This window comes from Brienomyrus brachyistius, chromosome 20, assembly GCF_023856365.1.
Source record: "Brienomyrus brachyistius isolate T26 chromosome 20, BBRACH_0.4, whole genome shotgun sequence".
Taxonomy (NCBI): Eukaryota; Metazoa; Chordata; class Actinopteri; order Osteoglossiformes; family Mormyridae; genus Brienomyrus; species Brienomyrus brachyistius.
In genome coordinates, this window is record NC_064552.1 from 4,542,425 (window position 1) to 4,559,109 (window position 16,685).

General features: G+C 50.6%; 1 protein-coding gene across 4 annotated transcripts in view; it reads left to right on the forward strand.

Annotated features, from left to right (window-relative positions):
* add3a (adducin 3 (gamma) a) overlaps positions 1 to 16,685 on the forward strand; it is a 63,274-nt gene that overhangs the window by 5,471 nt on the left and 41,118 nt on the right. For 2 of the 4 annotated variants that reach the window (XM_048987031.1, XM_048987030.1), the window contains exon 2: positions 7,557 to 7,601. The exons of 1 other annotated variant lie outside the window; for it this stretch is intronic. The gene's annotated coding sequence lies outside the window, so the exon portion shown is untranslated. Of the gene's footprint in view, positions 1 to 1,262; positions 1,281 to 7,556; positions 7,602 to 16,685 lie in introns of those variants that run through there. One more of the 4 variants, XM_048987032.1, reaches the window with a different exon arrangement.

The following is a 16,685-nucleotide window of genomic DNA, read 5'->3' on the forward strand; positions in this document are numbered from 1 at the left end:
ACAGTGTGGTGGCATGCCAATCCCCCCCCCCCCCCCCCAACCCAGATTACACGAGCGCTTTCCTGCAGCCTGTTTTCAAAATTTGCCTGGACTTTCAGCGCAGGGCGGAGCGTGACTTCATCGTTACCTCACAGCCTCTCCGGGAGGCTTATCGAAAACATGTGGCCTGTCCCCCCCCCCCCCCTTTTCGAATGAGATGATCGAAGGGAGGCTTTGGTCCCTGGGCTGCTGTACCCTTTACTGTGGGGGTGTACATATATCTGTATGGCTCCAATCTGTGACTTTTTTTTTTTTTTTTTCTTGAGGGGGTGGGCGGTTTTCGTTCTGCGTGTGGATTTTTGGCCGCTGACTCCATCTGTATCTTATTTCGATCCCTTATCTGTGCCTCTCCCCCCCCACCCACCCACCCCCCCCCCAACAGCCCAGTCCATGGTTTCTCCGTTCCTCAGACACATTTGTACAGGATGGATTTTTCCAGTGTTTGTACATGTTGTTTTGGGAGGGGGGGTGTGGTTGACCAGCATGTTACATTATTCTCTCTTCTGTTGTGCCGCTCTGTCTGAAAGTCTGAGATATCGAATGAATGTCCCAACAACTGGACGTTCTCCGTGGTTCCCTGGGGGCCACGCTAATAGTGAGCGTATAATTAGTGAGGTGATATACTGAGTTGTTTCGGCTCTGGCAGTGCCAATGGGAGGGGGGCTCAGGGGGGGGTTCTTGACAGTGCAACATGAAGGAATAGGAGAGTCTAAACTTGGCAGCTGGACTGGAGCCCATTTCTTCTGACAGCAGGAAATTCCTTTCCTGGGGTAAAGTGTGGATATTGTTTTTTTTTTTAAAGTTTTTACTTTTTACTATGGTTACACAGTTCAGATATGCCAGCAGAGCGTGTGAGATGGTATGGCGTTAAACACAATGACCCTGAACGGCGGAGAAGCAAGAACAGGCTTCTATCCGTGACGGTAGCAAACGGAGGATGTCCTCTCGGCGTGTCTGCGGGTGCCCGTGTTCTCGGGGACGGTCAGTGTTACTGATCCCTGTGATTTGCCGAATCCGTGCTGATGCGGGTGGTGTTACCACTTCCCGGGCGGGGGAGGCGTCAAGCGCTGCTGGATTATTTGATATGTATGGGTTTGCGGGTGCCAAGTATGTGCAGTTGGGGGAGGGGGGGGGGACGCATTCCGACCTGAGGAGAGCGTTTATTTCTGGGACTGAGTTCAGGGGTCCGGTGGAGCTCAGCGGTGCCATTGCTGGGACCTGTTGGCATTCAGGATGTACAGGTCGTACCTCTTCCTTGAATTTGGTGGCCTGCTCAGTAGCGCCTCTCGTGCTGCTAAATGTGGATTTTAATGATGCAGTGAGGATGAATGGTATGGTATGTTGTTTGTGTGTGCGTGTGGAATGTGAACTGCATGTTGTGATGCGGATACAGGTAGATAACCCGGAATAAACCTTATCTAGGCTTATTCATGAGCTGCTTCTGCTTGAATCTTGTGGGGCCGGTTTTATGTATCGACCTGGGTGTTGGAGTGTGAGTGCAGCCATTTTAGACGATATTCTTCTCAGTCTGTGTCATAAATACCTTGCAGCTGAGAAGTGCATTTAAATATTTGAGGGCTAATCTGTCAGTCTCTTGACTGTACAGTTTTAATTTTACGATGCAGATGTTTAGAGAGACTCTCGGGGAAGAGTTGGCGGCTGAGCTGGCCGAGTGTTACGGGTGCGATGGTTAAATGAGAGCGACATCACCTCCACCCGCCGTGTGTGAACGCAACGGAGGGGAGTGCTTCAAGCCCGGCGCCGCCGCGGAGCGTCTCCATCCGCACGCGCTCTCAGGAGGGGCGGGAAGCCTTCAGTGTTTCAGAGCTGGCTGAAGGCGACGTGTGACAGACGGCTGCCACCCCCCCCACCAGCCAAAATGAGGGCGGGGTGCCGGCCAGCTCCGTCGTCGTCGTCATGGCGTTATGGTCTGTTGGATCTCCGAGGCTGACCAGTTTGGCTTCTTGTGCCCGGTTCCCCCACCCCCCCCCCCCCCCCCCCCCCCCCCCCCCCAGCGTGAAAGGTCTTGTTAATTATAAACAATGCAGCGTCCCCGCCCCCAGATCAGTGAAAGCTTTTTAATTAAAGGTGCACAGTCTCTCTTCCGACATGGCCACACGGTTCCGGGTCGCTAATAAAACTGCGCAGGCTTCCCGGCCCTCTGGTCCGTTCCGCTGCCTTTTATGGTGAGGTGTTGCACCATCCCTTAAAGGTCAGAAGTGATGGAGTTGCATTGGCCCGTGTGACCCGTGGCGGGTGGCGGCCTGCAGTCACATGAATTAGACAGATTGATGTTTTCCTTGAGTAGTCCTCTCCGGATCACGGTCAGCTAAGACAGTCTCCCTGCCCGCTAGACCGCAGTAACCTTTAAATTTAAAGGTATGTTATCGTTCACTGAGCTGACACTGTTATGGCGCTGCCGTCTGAGGACGTGTGTGTACTGCTTGAGGCCTTAACTGAGGGCCAGGGATGTTTGCACACGTAAGAAAGGTTGTGGAGTCGGATCTCGTTCCGGCAGAGATGCTGGCTGATCCTGTACTTTGATCCTCGAGTAGCTGTGGAGAAAATATCTGCCACATGATTGTGATTGTAAATAAATGTGATGCATCCTGCTCCATATCTATAGAAGCATCTATGGAGGAAGTCTGGCCTGTCATGGGGGTGTCATGGCTGCGTGGGGGTCGGGGAGAGCAGGACTCGGTGGCCTGAGCAGATGCTCTCCTTTCGCTAGCGATGGCGAGGGGACAGATGCTGCCATTATAGGCTCCCTGTCAGTTGGACCCTCCGGACCTCGGTGCCCTGCAAACCCTGTGCTAAACGTCGTCGCTGAAACTCACAAATGCTACTTATTTCTCATAGTGGCAGTTCTGTGGATTTAATTTGTAAACCAACAAAAAAAAACTTAAAGAACTCTATCAACGGGTGTGAATTTTCTATAAATAAACAAGGCTTTCTCATTTCTTTGATCTTTCCTGCTGCCGTATTCTGTATCTACCTGGTGGCCAGGTGATGTGACTGCAGTTTGATTTTTTTATGAGTCATTTATAAGGTGAACATTGCACCTTTGCTTGAGGTGTTGTCCCACCCTCCAGACCTCTGCATACTGCGAAATTGCAAGGTTCTACGAATGGGCAAATGCAAAGACGCTGACTGTATGTCTATTTAAATATTTCTTGAAAGATCGTATTGGGAATTGATGGCTGTAAATATTGAATGCGTCGGATCCCATCAGGGCATCCCTGTTTTAAAGCCTGAGTTCATGTGCTCACTCCCCTCTGGGTTTTTCCTGCCTTGTGTCTTATGTGTTCTGGAGGTAGCCTGGTCCTGTACTGGATCACACAGGAAGACAACTGATGAATGGATGGATAGTCAACTTGAGTTTCTTGGCTGATGCATCGGACCAAAGCACTTAACGTTTCCCCCCATTTGCACTTTTGGATAGTTTTACCGGGGTATTTTAAGCACCTTATTCAAAGGTATACAGTGGGGCCGCAGCCCTGAAGGCCGAGGAATGTTGGCGCATTCATGTAATGCGCCCTCAAATGCAGCGTGTTACCCAGGGGTGTGTTTAAGGTTGGCTGGACGAAATTCAAGGGCAACAGGTGGCTTGGCCGTTAAAGCACAGGAGAAGGTCTCTGGGTTACGTCTTGCTAGGATGAGTCCTTAATCCATACTGTGATACCAGTGCGACTGCAAGGTTTCAGTCACGCCTTGTCTGCTATCTGCCTGTGCTTTAATAAGAATCTGTGGGCTGCAAACTTCTCTCTCCAGTTCTGCTGCAATAAACAGGCGTTTTGTTCTCTCTCAAGACGGAGGCAACAGACAGCGATGCGGCGTCCGTGTTTGCGGTCGGCAGGTTGGGATGCTCCAAGCTTTACTGTAATGAAGGCAAATTTTGAAAGCCAGCCGTCGGTTCCACGATGGGTTCGAGCAGATGGCGATATCGCGCAGAGCCCTGCCTGAGGGTGGCCGCTAATTAGCTGTGGGGAAGAAAATAGTCGCAGCCCGAGTCTGTCGGATAAAGTCACGGCCGGACCACCGATCTTAGCTTTGAAGCTGTTTGATGGTCTTTTCCATAGTTTTGATGGCACAGAAGGTCGTCGCAGATATCAGTTAACACTAATAATTACCAGGGCTGCGCATAACTGGCAGGCAAGTGCTCATTCACCTCTAAAAGTGATGCGTACAGCAATCGATTGTTGTAACAGGGCAGCATGGTTGTGCAGTAGCTGGCGCCTCACGTGAGGCCTGCGAGGTTCCGCCGTGGCTCCTTGAGTCTGCATGTTCTCCCCGAGTCGTCGTGCGGTTTCCTCCTGGGTACTCTAGTCTCCTTCCACAGTCCAAAAACATGCCAAAGCTATTGGTGGTACCAAATTGCCCGTCGGTGTGAGTGAATGGTGTGTGAGCGTGCCCTGCGATGGTTGGCGTCCCATCCTGGGATGTTCCCTCACCTTGCGCCCATAGCCTCCGGGATAGGGTCCAGACCCCCCATGACCCAGAACAGAATACGCGGCTTCAGAAAATGGATGGATTCAAGGATTCAAAGTTTTTATTGCCGTATATACAAAGTACAGAGTGCAGTGAAATTCTTACTTGACTGTCTAGTCTGTCTCAGACTAGACAATTAACAAAGCAGCAATATTACAATGACATTAAATATACAATAAACAGTAAACAACTAGCAATCGATAACGTAGAGTTAACAAAGTGACCGTGAGGGGCAGTGACGGTGCAAAAGGCTGCTGTGACAGGAAATCTCAGTGCATTTTATCCGTTATACCGCAAATGAAGTACAAATGTGTATGAATCAACACACAAAGGTTAAAATGCGCCATAATTTCTTGTCGTCGATTGCTGCACGTATCGCTTTTAAAAGTGAAAGCGTACAAGCGTGCAGGTTATGTGCATCCCTGATTTATTAAAAACAAATAAATGCCCGAGTCGTTTTCTATTTCACACAGAGCCAAAGTGCGATCGTGTCGGCGGAGTTGATCCTGAACGTGCACATTGCAATGTTTGTGTATTAACTTGGTAGAACCCCGCGGCTCAGTAGGATAAGCGGTTTGGAAGATGGATGGATGGAACTTAGTAGAAATTAGGAGTAGCGCTGTGCTGTCACCGCGCTCCGTCATGTCTGCCCGGCTACTACGCGGAGCCCGGCTAGCCGTGTTAGCATTAGCGCGGTGCTCAGGGGACTCCCCTGCCCTCATTCACACACACCCAGAGCCTCCCCATACCTCCTGTTTACAGTATCTTAGTGTTTTATGGCTTTGGTGACCTATTAGCTAAGGGAGAATAAATGCTGTGACTGCTGCCGGTGTTTTGCTGCAGGCTGAAGTTTCCCGGTATTTTTTTCTTTCTTTCTTTTCTTTCTTTCTTTTCTTTTTTGGGTGTGTATCGCCTTGCATTTTTCCCCCAAACACATGTGTTCATTCTTTTAAAAAAAATTTCCCCAAGCCAGGCTATTGCAGACTAGTGAAAAGAGACAGTGAATGACAGTGATCTGTTATGAATTTTCTGACTGGTAGGACTGGGACAGGACCGGACGGTTTTCCAACGCCGTTTATTTGTTGACTTTCCCCCCCGGGTTTCTCCGCTTTTGGGATGTCTGCACCCCTGTCGCCAAGGGCGGGTCCCGGCACGGCCAGCCGCCCATTTGTGTAGCTGGTTTGGACTGTCAGCTTGCCCGTGACTTCTTCAAAGCTGAGTCGACAGAAATCTGCAGGACTGCTGCTGCACAAACAGACATTTTCTCTTTCCTGCAAGCTATTTATTTTTTTTTTTGGTGACCCAGAGATGATCAGATTTGATGCTTTATTGGGCCCTGTTTTGATGTACATGCGGGCTCTGTTATTTTCCAAGTTACCATTCAATGGTGGGTGTTTTAGAAAGAGCATTTTCATCTTTAGTTTGACGGGCTGGTCGAAGGGAGCTAATACTTACCCCAGTAGCCTAGTTGGTATGCTTGATTAAAATTTCGATTGGCCAACAAATTCATGGTGCTCTTTCTGCACATACTCACCCAGCTGCTTGGTGCCCGTATTGAGCCACAGTAATCCGGGTGCATATGGAAAGCTGAGCTGCTGTGGAAGTGGTTTCCGCCTCGCCCGCCTCGCCCGCCTCGCCCGCCCCACTCATCTTAACGGTGACTGAATAATCAAGTCCCCAAACCGGTTTGAGGGTTTCTCAGCCGCATGACACAATCTGCACCATGGCTGCTCTTGCATAACCCCTCTGCCATTAATCGGGGCCCCCGGCCCCCATTTGATCCTGGAATGCATCTGCTTGCCTTCAGAAACTCTGCGGAGTCTCTAAACAACTCGGATTCCCCAGGGAACTGGACCCAGACTGTGTTTAAAACAAGCGGTCGGCCATATTTCACACTTGGCACCCAGCAGAACCCAGCTTTCGGCTGTTCTTTGTGATTTAAAAAATCTGTTTTCTCGGCATCGTTCCTTTAATTCAAGTTTTGCGGATCCTGTACCGTCACGGTATGATGCATTGCGTTAATCCAGATTCGTAATGCGACACCTATCTCAAGATTTTTTTTTTAAGATGATCCTTTTGTGTCGATAACAAATCATACGATTACGAATAGCCTGCCGGGGCCAAGGTTATCAAAACAGCCTTACTGTCATTTGCTGATTCAGTCCCTGTAGGGTGATATGCACATTTGGGTGGGATACTCAGTCAACCCTGGGAAGTTCTGGCTGTTTTTAGGGGTGCGGAAATCATCAGAGTAAACAATGAGGTAATGTTTAAACCAAGAGATGCTTATAGTCTCGCACAATGTGTTTGAGTAGCTCACCACCTTCTGGAACTATTTGTTAGGATTGGTGACTAGGAACCCACCTGCCCCAACTGGTTTACTTCTTGGGTCACCTGGCAGACTTGGATGGCCTTTATTAGTTTGGATCAATGGCCTTTAGTTGCCTTTTTTGCGCTGTTGAAAGAGAAGACATTTCATACGCGACTTGAATTTTACCGTTTGGGATTTAGATGGCTATTGCGGTGGTGCTGTCCTACACCCAATGTATTGCTGTTGAAAACCCTGAAAAATTGCAGTTTACTGGTCTGCCTGGGCCAGTCTCCCAACTAGTGACATTTTACAGTGTGCAGGACCCTCAATCCCATCCATTTGGGGTGGGGGGTTCAGTCAGCGCTCTCCTGAATGAGTCACTCCTTGACCCTTGACCCGGGGCAGTTCGATGATTTGTCTGGGCGCACATGGCAGTCGGTATCATTTCCTGAATCTTTTGTGTCCCTGAAAATCATGACTGACTGACATTTAGCATCTCTTGTCCGTTGGCGGCAGTTGACTCTTCGGCTTTTTCTCAGCCAGACGTTTGAGGGCCGTTTAATGCAAAAAATATATTTTTCTTATTTTGTCAGTTGACCGCTTTTGAAAACAGTTATTTTGCGGTCCACTCATCCGTTGTTCCGTTTCGCTTTTGTTCCTCTGACTCAACTGCTATTAGCGGACGATAAAAATGGAATAATTTCTGTTTTTGTTGTAGGTGAGGCAGTTTTAGCGGCGGACTGTGGAAAGAAGTTTCCAGAAGGTAGGTCGATTTGCGCACTTCTCTCTGCTGTCTTATAGAGATCATATTTTTACTAAGAGGAATTCAACGAAACCACTCAGTGACTGGTAGTGGACACCTTGCATTGTCCTCTGCGTGATTAAATTTTGCCTGCTAGTTATAACATTGAGCGGAGTTGGTTCGTATGTGGCTAGTTTTCAGTCGTAATAGTTATCTAGGAAGAATACGGTGCACTTTCGCGATTTCTGCTCTGAATCAAAGCAGCGTTTTGTGTATTTTGTACAATACTTGGATTATTACTCATGGGATATCGCGTCATGTTGAAGAATGCCAGATGTTCCTTTCAAGGTCTTGAATGACATAATACGCTTGGCTAATCGGAGAGTGCCTCGGCACGCAGGCCGGATAAATTCACGCATATGGACAGTTCACTTGCCGTTGGAATCGTACCGGCGGATAACGGGGAGGAATTTCCTGACTGGCAAAATCGTTTTCGCTCCTGGATTTCCCAGTCTAGTCTGAATACGTCGCCTTAACGGCCCTAAACGCCGATGGCCTCGAACAGGCTAGCTTGAGCTTGTGGGTTGTCCGCTATTTTTCCGACCTGATTTCAGTGGTCCCTTGACTTGTCTCCAGCCATCTGTTGTAATCCCACTTCCCGAAGAGGCAGACACCGTGTTCGGCGCCAGAGATGCGCGTCAGCAGGGCCGACGGACTCTTGGCAAAGTCAGCGCGTGTGGGTGGGCAGAACCCCTTGGCTTTAAATCTCCATCCGCAGCAGGGAGGCTAGGCAGTGGGGCAGCCGTGCGTCCCTTGCGGGTTCCCATGGGAAGACGCATCCTGACGCTAACCCAGGCATGCAAACGCGGTCCTGGCTGACAGTTCTGGGGTTTGGGTTTTTACCAACGTGCCTCTAAAGTGTCGGGGAGGATTATGAAGGAGCCGTTTCCTTTCGCTCGGATTAATGTTCCTGTAAATCAGCACATTTTGTTTCTTTTATTTATTAATTCTTTTTTTGGATAAATGCTTATTCGGGCCTTTTCTGGTCTTTCCCTTGCCTGTATTCTGGCCCTTTCCAGCAGTACGCCTGTAACTGCGAGTTCCAGAACAATATAGACCTTCCCAACGTGCTGTTATTTGGGGTAGGGCACCGTGTCTAACTCCAGGGACCCCGCCATGGTCTCTGTGTACATACGCGCCCCCCCCGAGGGGGCCTGAGTTCCCCGTAGCCGGTACTTACACAGTCAGTTCGTACTGGAGACTAAAAGCATGCACCTCCATTAATTTTCAGAATGCCACATGTATCCTCTAAGGAAGTTGTTGCTTAAGATGACCTCTTAAAGGTCCGATTACGGTGCCGGTGAGAGCTGATGCTTAAGCTCTGTGACTTCGTCATACCTTCAGCGGTCATGCCTTGGTGACCATTCATGTTCACACCCGTTGTTTGGTTCAGGGCTGCTGACACGGTTGGTGTTAGTCCCCTCATTCTCTATGACTGAGAAGCAGATCGCAGATCTCGCTGATGATGGAGGCCCTCTCTCTGACAGATCGGTTACATCAAACATGACGACAGCGATGCCTGACGTGGGGTATTTTTCAGCTTACGCCTCCCTCTGACCCTCCTAGGTTTTACGTTGCTGCTCCGTGTCCATTTACCAGCTTGTAGCATATTTAAGGCCTCTTGTCTTTCTACCACAAGTTATCGTTAGTTTCCGGGGGGGGGGATGTTTCTGCGATCGCGCCGGTGTGGTGCCATAAGTCGGGGCCGGTCTCGGAATGAAACCCTCAGCGGAACACGGGTGGATTTCAGGTTTAGATCCTTTGTTATGGGGCTCGGATCTTGTGATGAATGCATTCCAGTCCTCCGGAATGTCTGGGGGGAACCTCGGTCAATCAGACGGGGACGGAGGTGTTATGGTGGCTTGGAAAAGGAGCAAAGTGTGAGCATTTTACCAGACGGGCCCAGCTATCCATAGTCATATAGACAAAACCCCTGGGGGGGGGGCTGAGCTGTATCCCCCTCCTGCTCAGAATTACAGGGGTGCCCCCACTTCTCTCCACCAGCATTTTTTCGACTGGAAAAACAGCCTCTACTGTCCCACTAGCCTATTAAATGGCCAGCAGGTGACGTTTTGGCACCGTGGGCCTAGCCCCTCGGCAGGGAGCCCCCGCACGTCTGAATGCAGCCGGGATGCCTGTGGGGGGGCCGTATCTGTGAATATCGTGACGCGAGACTCCGACTGGCTGGAAAAGCAAATGAGTCCATTTCCATGAGGGTCCCAAGAGGTTGTGCTTGGGTCATGCAGGACCGGCCGCCCCGCCCCCGGAGAGTGACCGGGGTGTGTTCCGAGCCCATCTTTCACCGTGGATCGCATACCGGCGTGCTTGTTGGGTCACGTTCCCAGCCCTCAGCCTCTGGATCTTATCTGCTCCTGAAGGAGGGAGGCCCTGTCCTCCATTCCTGTCTGCATACCTCCAGCTTTCGCGGTCACCTCCCACCCGTTGGGGAGGATCGGGGGGGGGGCTGCGCGTATGGCCTGCCACAAAGGCCGAACCACAATGGTTTTCGTCTAGATGTTTATTTCATTATTTCCCTGATGATTTTCTCCTGTTTTGTTCCACGTTTTGAAGGCGGTTCCTGGACCTTCTTGCCGCGGTGTTGCCTGTCCGTAAGCCAGACGGGACCTCTGCTTGCGTTTGCTCTGGAGGTCCGACTCTCTCTGTGTGGGTCGGAGCTGTAGAAATCTGGGCCGTGATCTCTCCATTTCGATCCTCCTGCTCTTTGGAATGCCACTATCCCTGGCAGACGGCCATTTTTCCCGACCGCCCGCTTGCTACAGAGGGATTATGGGATCGCGGACTGCGGATGACCTCAGCCCTATAAGGTTTCTAGCTCCTGAGGCTTTTTATCTGTGGCGGCTGGCTGCGGTTCGAGCAGCTGGAAAGGCCAGAGCTGGCTGGGTGTTAATTACCTGAGCCGGCAGCTGCGCAGTGGCCCTGGTTACTGCGCTCTTTGTGCGGGGTGAGGTAGCGCAGTCGCTAGTCGCTCTCCGGTCAGCCATCCTCAGTCTGCCCCGTGCCAGTCTGCGCCACCCTGTGTCGGTCTGGCCCACCCCCTTACGCTCCACACATCAGCTCCCCCCCCCCCCCCAGCTCCTACAGCTGTGGGGACCCCCCCTTCTTCCAGTGTGATGGTTTTCCCCGTGTGTCCCACCGCCACCTGCTGCTGTGTACCTCACACTGATGGCGCCCCCCCCCATCCTTCATCAGCAAGTCGACAATTGGCTGCATTGTGTCGAGGCTGCTGGGAAATGAGCCCTGATGTTTTGTGGTCGCCCCCCCCCCCAACGGCTTCGTTTGCCCCTTGGGGCGACTCAGCTGCGCACTGTGATGGGGGAGGGATGGCCCCACCCATGCATGACACACTCGCGATGGCCGCTGATGACGGACCTCCCCTGCTGGCCACGCCCCCCCCCCCCTCAGCTGTGAGCGTCACACCTCCCTCCTCACTGCGCCTCTTGCTCCGCCAACCTCCTACACAGGCTCCTTTGTTTGGGCCCGTTTTCTGGATTTGTTTGGACCGGCGCCTACACGAGGGGGTGGGTGGACAGGAAGTCGTGCCGGGCCGTGGAGCCGGAGCTGCCAGACCTGAGCGTGGTGCTTAACCTGGCCCGCTTCCGTGATCGGATCAGCGGATTGGCTCCAGGTGAAGGCGCGCCGCCATAAACGCCCAGCCGCCGGATGACCTGCTAAGTTGTACGCGGCGCTGATGCTTCCTTTTTAAGTTAAATTAAGTCATTTCCTCCCCTTTCTGACCTTAAGGGGAAGACGGTGATCCTGATGCCCTGGGTCTATATCCACGATAGCTGCCCGCACGCACCGGCCCTGTATCCCACAGTAACGGCCTCTGATGCCTTGTCAAAGTGCGTCCTTTTCCCCGCCTCCCTCGCGTCCCGCTGATGCTCTCCAGTGACCTTGCTCTCTTCTCACTTGTTCTCCTGCTGTTTCCTGCCCTCCTCGTCATTCCTCTGGGAAACGCGCTGTAGCCGCCATTCATTGCACAGCCGGGGACGTCCTGATGCCGGAGCTGGGACCGCGGCGTCTGTGTGGTCTGATGGGAGGGGTCAGGCCCTGGTGGGAGGAGCCTGGCCCTGAAGGCCCACCTCCTTGGGGGCGGGGTCGGCCAGGGTCACACGGATCTGCTGCCCAGCAAGGCTTCTGGCTCAAATGCGGGGCTTGAAGTATGCAAGGAAGGATGAAGTCGATTCATCAGAATCCTTAGTGCCCCCCCCACAGTGGGAATGTGTTCCCAGAACCTGCATGGTTCATGATGGGGGGGGGGGGCTCGACGGTTCAAACGCAGTCAACCCCCCACCCCCACCATGCGAATACAGCACTCCCCTGTCTTTAAATAAGCACAGACATGCACATAGGCAGCATATTCGTGTGTTGTGCAATAACGATGACAGCAGTGCGTTGCGGGGAAAGACATGAAACACGATAGGAGTAAATATAGTCCAGTGTCTCTACGCAGTGCTGCTCTTTTGAAGTACAAATGTCAGGCCACTGTAGGTGAACAAACTGGCGTGTGGAGTCAGAGGGAGAGGCAACTGAGTGGTGTGCTGTTGTGATTGGCTGGCTTACTCAGAGTCCTGCCCTCAAGCAGGCAGTGGTCAGGGTATCGTGCCAATCACCCAGTGAGCCAATCGAAGCAGATGGTGCGGTGTCCCCTGGCTGAGGGGGCGGGGGCTTTGGGTTGGCCTTAGGGGCAACAGTTGTCGGGTAATTTGAGGTGCGATTTTGGCAGTCGTTCACACGAAGTCTTAAATGCCGCATGTAGGATTTGTGATTCTTTTTAAGTGTTTTTCCCTCCATTGGCTTCCTTTGGCTGCAGATGTGGGCAACTCTGGTTTTCAGAAAAGTGTCAGATTTTACGATTTCGCATCGTTCTAACATCCTTCTTGGTTGCACGCAGTCGCACATTTTGAACAGAAGGCGTTTTGTCTCCTGTCATCCCGATCTCTCACAGCCGTCCTCATGCATCTTTCATTAATGGAGCATTCTGCGTGTTTCCGTTAATTAACCAGAAATGCAGCGTTTGTGCTGTGAGCAGTCGTGAGAATGAGGGAACTCGCTTTATAAGGTTAAGAATCAGTGTTTCAGCGACTGAAATAGACCTGCTGCTAAACTAAGCCGGTTGAGAGGATTTCATAGCTAGATTTATTTGATCGTAATGAACGTTTGATTTATTTTGCCCTTTTCTGTACGCCATTGAAAGAACCATCAGTCAAATCTCTGCACGGTCCAGGAGGCCGGCCTGTTCAAATGTTAATCGAATGTGTCCGTAACCTTTCTCAGTGGCTCTCGGATTAACAAATTGTCCAATTTGTGAAGGCAGGACTTCATTAAAAGCCTGCTCCCAGATCACATTTGCGTGAGATGCGGCTCTCCTCGAAGTATATTTGTTTATATTTTTGCATTTACCTGCATATTTTGTTTATTGTTCCAAACCTTGAATAATATTCCGACTGGGCGGGAGAGCAGGGGTTCTGATTGGCTTATGTTGAATTCCCAGAATGCAGCACTGTTAGATACAGCAGCCTGATTGGGCAGTTTTCTCTCCCCAAAAAGTTGGCTTCTCCTCATGCTTTTTGCCACTCTCAGGGTGTGTAGTGTGCTGTCTGCACCTGGCCCTAATTAATCTCCTTGTGTTGTACAGTTGGTGCACGACCTGGTGAACCCGCCTTGGGGTAGGAACAGGCCATGCTTGTTGTGCTCGTCTGCCGGAGGTGTGGGCCTCGCCCCCTTCAGACTCCTCCGCCGTCTTCCCGTAAACGTGAGCTAATGTTTGGGTTATAAGTTGGAGACGAGTCGCATGCCCTTGTCTTTGTTGTGTTTTTTGTTTGTACCACATTGCTGTTAGTGTGTGGCTCAGGATATTGGGACCCAGTGATCAGAAGGTTGCCGGTTCAAATCCCACAGTTAGCGGAATAGATTCACCTAGAGGTGGGCAATCTGATGATTTTATATTGTGATCAATCTTGAAGTCGTCCACGATCTACTTTTTCCATGCAGATTGTAAAGTTTGTGATCTTTCATGTTGCCAAACCTCAATGGTGGGTAATAATGCAGGTCCATGCTATGCCCACAACCCGGCTGAATTACTTCCTCCTAGATGCTGTGCCGATTGGCCTAATTATGTCACATGTCTCTTATGTCACAGGGTGTATTTGAAAATGGTTTAATATGAGCTATCAGCATGTTGGATGAGGTGTGGGGAAAAAAACACTTGATGTCACTGGTGTGGCAGTGGTTTGGCTGTCATTTATTGACACCTTATTGCAGCTTTGTCCAATATGTAATGAATTTTAACAGGTCTTTTGGCCATTTTGAAATCAGTGTCTTTAGTGCAATATCGTGCTTTAAATGGCGCTAATGAATAAGTCTGCAGGCTTAGGGTTTAGATATTTTTGGCAGAACATTACAAAATCGGGAAGAAAGATCACAATCAGATCTTGGGTTGTGATTATGGTATGACTTTTGTTTGAAAGATTGATTGGCCACCTCCTAGTTTCAGCCTTTGGCCCCAAGTCGATCCAGGGACAAGCTGACCGGATAAATGGCTGTTAAATAATGTGGAATTTTTTTTTTTTCCCGATTCCTGACGGATTGTTCTTTGTTGTGGCAAGTGCTGCCCTTTTCTATACCTGTGCGGGCAGAGTTGTGGCGCAGGCCAGTGTCCACCTTCAACGATGACGGGTGCCCTGTTCCCAGGTCTGATGGTGCCCACGTTGGTTGCAGCCATGACCTTCCCCGTTAGCGTCTAACGTATCTCCATCCGCAGGTCAGGAGCAGTTTCTCATAACTGCTCCATTTGTTTCATTTCTGAGTGACAGTAATTCGAGGGAACAGCTGCTTCCAGCTACACTGTTGAAAACCAACAGCGAGTTGTTCGATTTTTAATTTTTTATTTTTTTTTATTTTATTTTATTTTATTTTAAATAATCGTCTTCAGCGAGTCTTAGCAGCCGTCTGTAACCGGAATTAATGCTGATCATTCCACGTCATCCCATCTCTGCCTTAGGGGAGAAATGTAGGTATTATTAAAATAGACTTAAATCATCCTCTCTGGAAGAATAAAGCAGATATTATTGAAATATCGTTGTAAATCCTTTGCTTAGTATGGTACCTTAAACACTCGGTAAGTTTTATCTTATTGGCGGGCGGCCAATAAGTAAGTGTGTGTGTGTGTGTGTGTGTGTGTGTGTGTGTGTGTGTGTGTGTGTGTCTGTGCGTGTCTGTGCCTTTTTTGCTATTACTTTCTTTCTCACTCTCTCCCTCTCTGACCGTCCAGACCTGTGTCATGTTCCCTTCAGGACGCGCACAGTCTGTCCATAAAGCCTCCTGGCTTTGCTGACTTTGACGCCCTGTTTCCGGTGTTGCTGCCCCCCACCTGCGGCGACACTGGGCCCTGCGCTGTTAAGTCAGGATGTCACCCATCTTGAATGTGCTTAGAGGATCGTGCTTCACTCGGACGCCCCACCCTCCCTAAACGAGCCCCCCCGCCGGCAGCTGCTCTCCAGCCCTGCTGATAAGTTTTCCAAAGCGCACACAGACACACACAAACACACACACACACACACACACACACGCACATAAGGTTGTGCTTCCTGAGGTAAAGCAGGACAGCCTGTGACACGGGGGTGCTCGCTCTGTCCCTCTGCGTCCCGCGTCTGAGCGTGCAGGTCAGCACAGTGGGGTCGCACTGGGGTCGCACTGGGACCTGCACTGCACTGGCATTGTCACGCTGCCTTCAGACGGAACACCTTCTCCAGGTCAGTTTCACTTTGCTTACAGTCTTCCGTCTGTGAGGCTCCGCTCTCTGCTTGTAAGCCGGCCAGTTAATGGAAGCCTGAGATGCTTAAGCGACAGGGTCTCGGTAAACGGCAGATAATTGGTTAGAGATCACAGAAAAACTACAGGCATGGAAAAAATTGAGGCCACTGTGTATTCTTAAAGAAATCAGCATTTTTAAATCCTGGATTAACCTCTTAGCATCTGCTGGTAGAAGGCTACACTGTTAGGCTGGTTGCTTGCAGGCTTAACATTTCTAAGACGGTAGCACACAAGAATAAGGTGAATCAGGAGGGCAGAAGCGACTTCCTAATGCCAGAGGTGACCGTCAACTTATCCGAGAGTTTCTCATGAATCGGACGGTGACATCAACTGACCTTCAAAAGGAACGGTAACCATTAAGTGCAGGTGTGAGGTGCACTGCTAGGACAGTTCATATCAGGCTCCTAGAAGCGGGAATGAAGTCCCATAAAGCAGGGAAGAAGCCCTTCATTAATGAGAAAGACAGGACAGGAACAGGCTGCGGGAACAGCCACATACAATCTGCTATCCGAGCTCTAAAGAGGTTAAGAGTGATGAATGGTGCATGTGGACTGGAGGAGCCCCCTTTGTGGGTCTTTTGTTTCACATTTGTAAAGATCTTTCCTTGAGAAAGCAGGCGTCCCGGCCGCCCCCCCGGAATGCACTGAGCACATGCGGCACTGTATGGAGAATAATAATTTGTTTATAATAGTAATCATAATAAAGTCACCGCCGGTGGTCTGGCCTGGTGTTCAGTGTTAGTGTTGCAGATTGAAGCCTGGAGTCGCTGGCTAATCGGTCAGGGAAACCGGAGGCACATCTGGGGCGAGAGGTGCATGCTGGGAAGGGCTTAAAATGCTGTCCCCCCCCCTCCCCCCTTAAAGACTGTAGATTTGATAGGCTTCTGTTTGTGGACGAGTGCTTAAGTGGCGATAAGAAGCGGAAAGTGGCAAACCCCCCCCCCCCTCCATGACCTCTGCAGGTTTTCAGATGAAAGCCTTCCTTTCATGGTCAGATATCAGCAGGAGGACTCTGTGTTGGCCCGTGTGATAATGTCGGCCTTTCACTTTCCCTCTGCGTCGATGCCGCGTCACGGTAAGACCACCTGTCACATGGTCACCTAACCCTAACCCTCCCACCCGAGCGCCTAAACACTCATCAGCAAACTTTTGTGGTCCGTCTCGTACTGAAATCGCGCTCCCGGTCAGAGAGTATCATTTAGTTTTACAA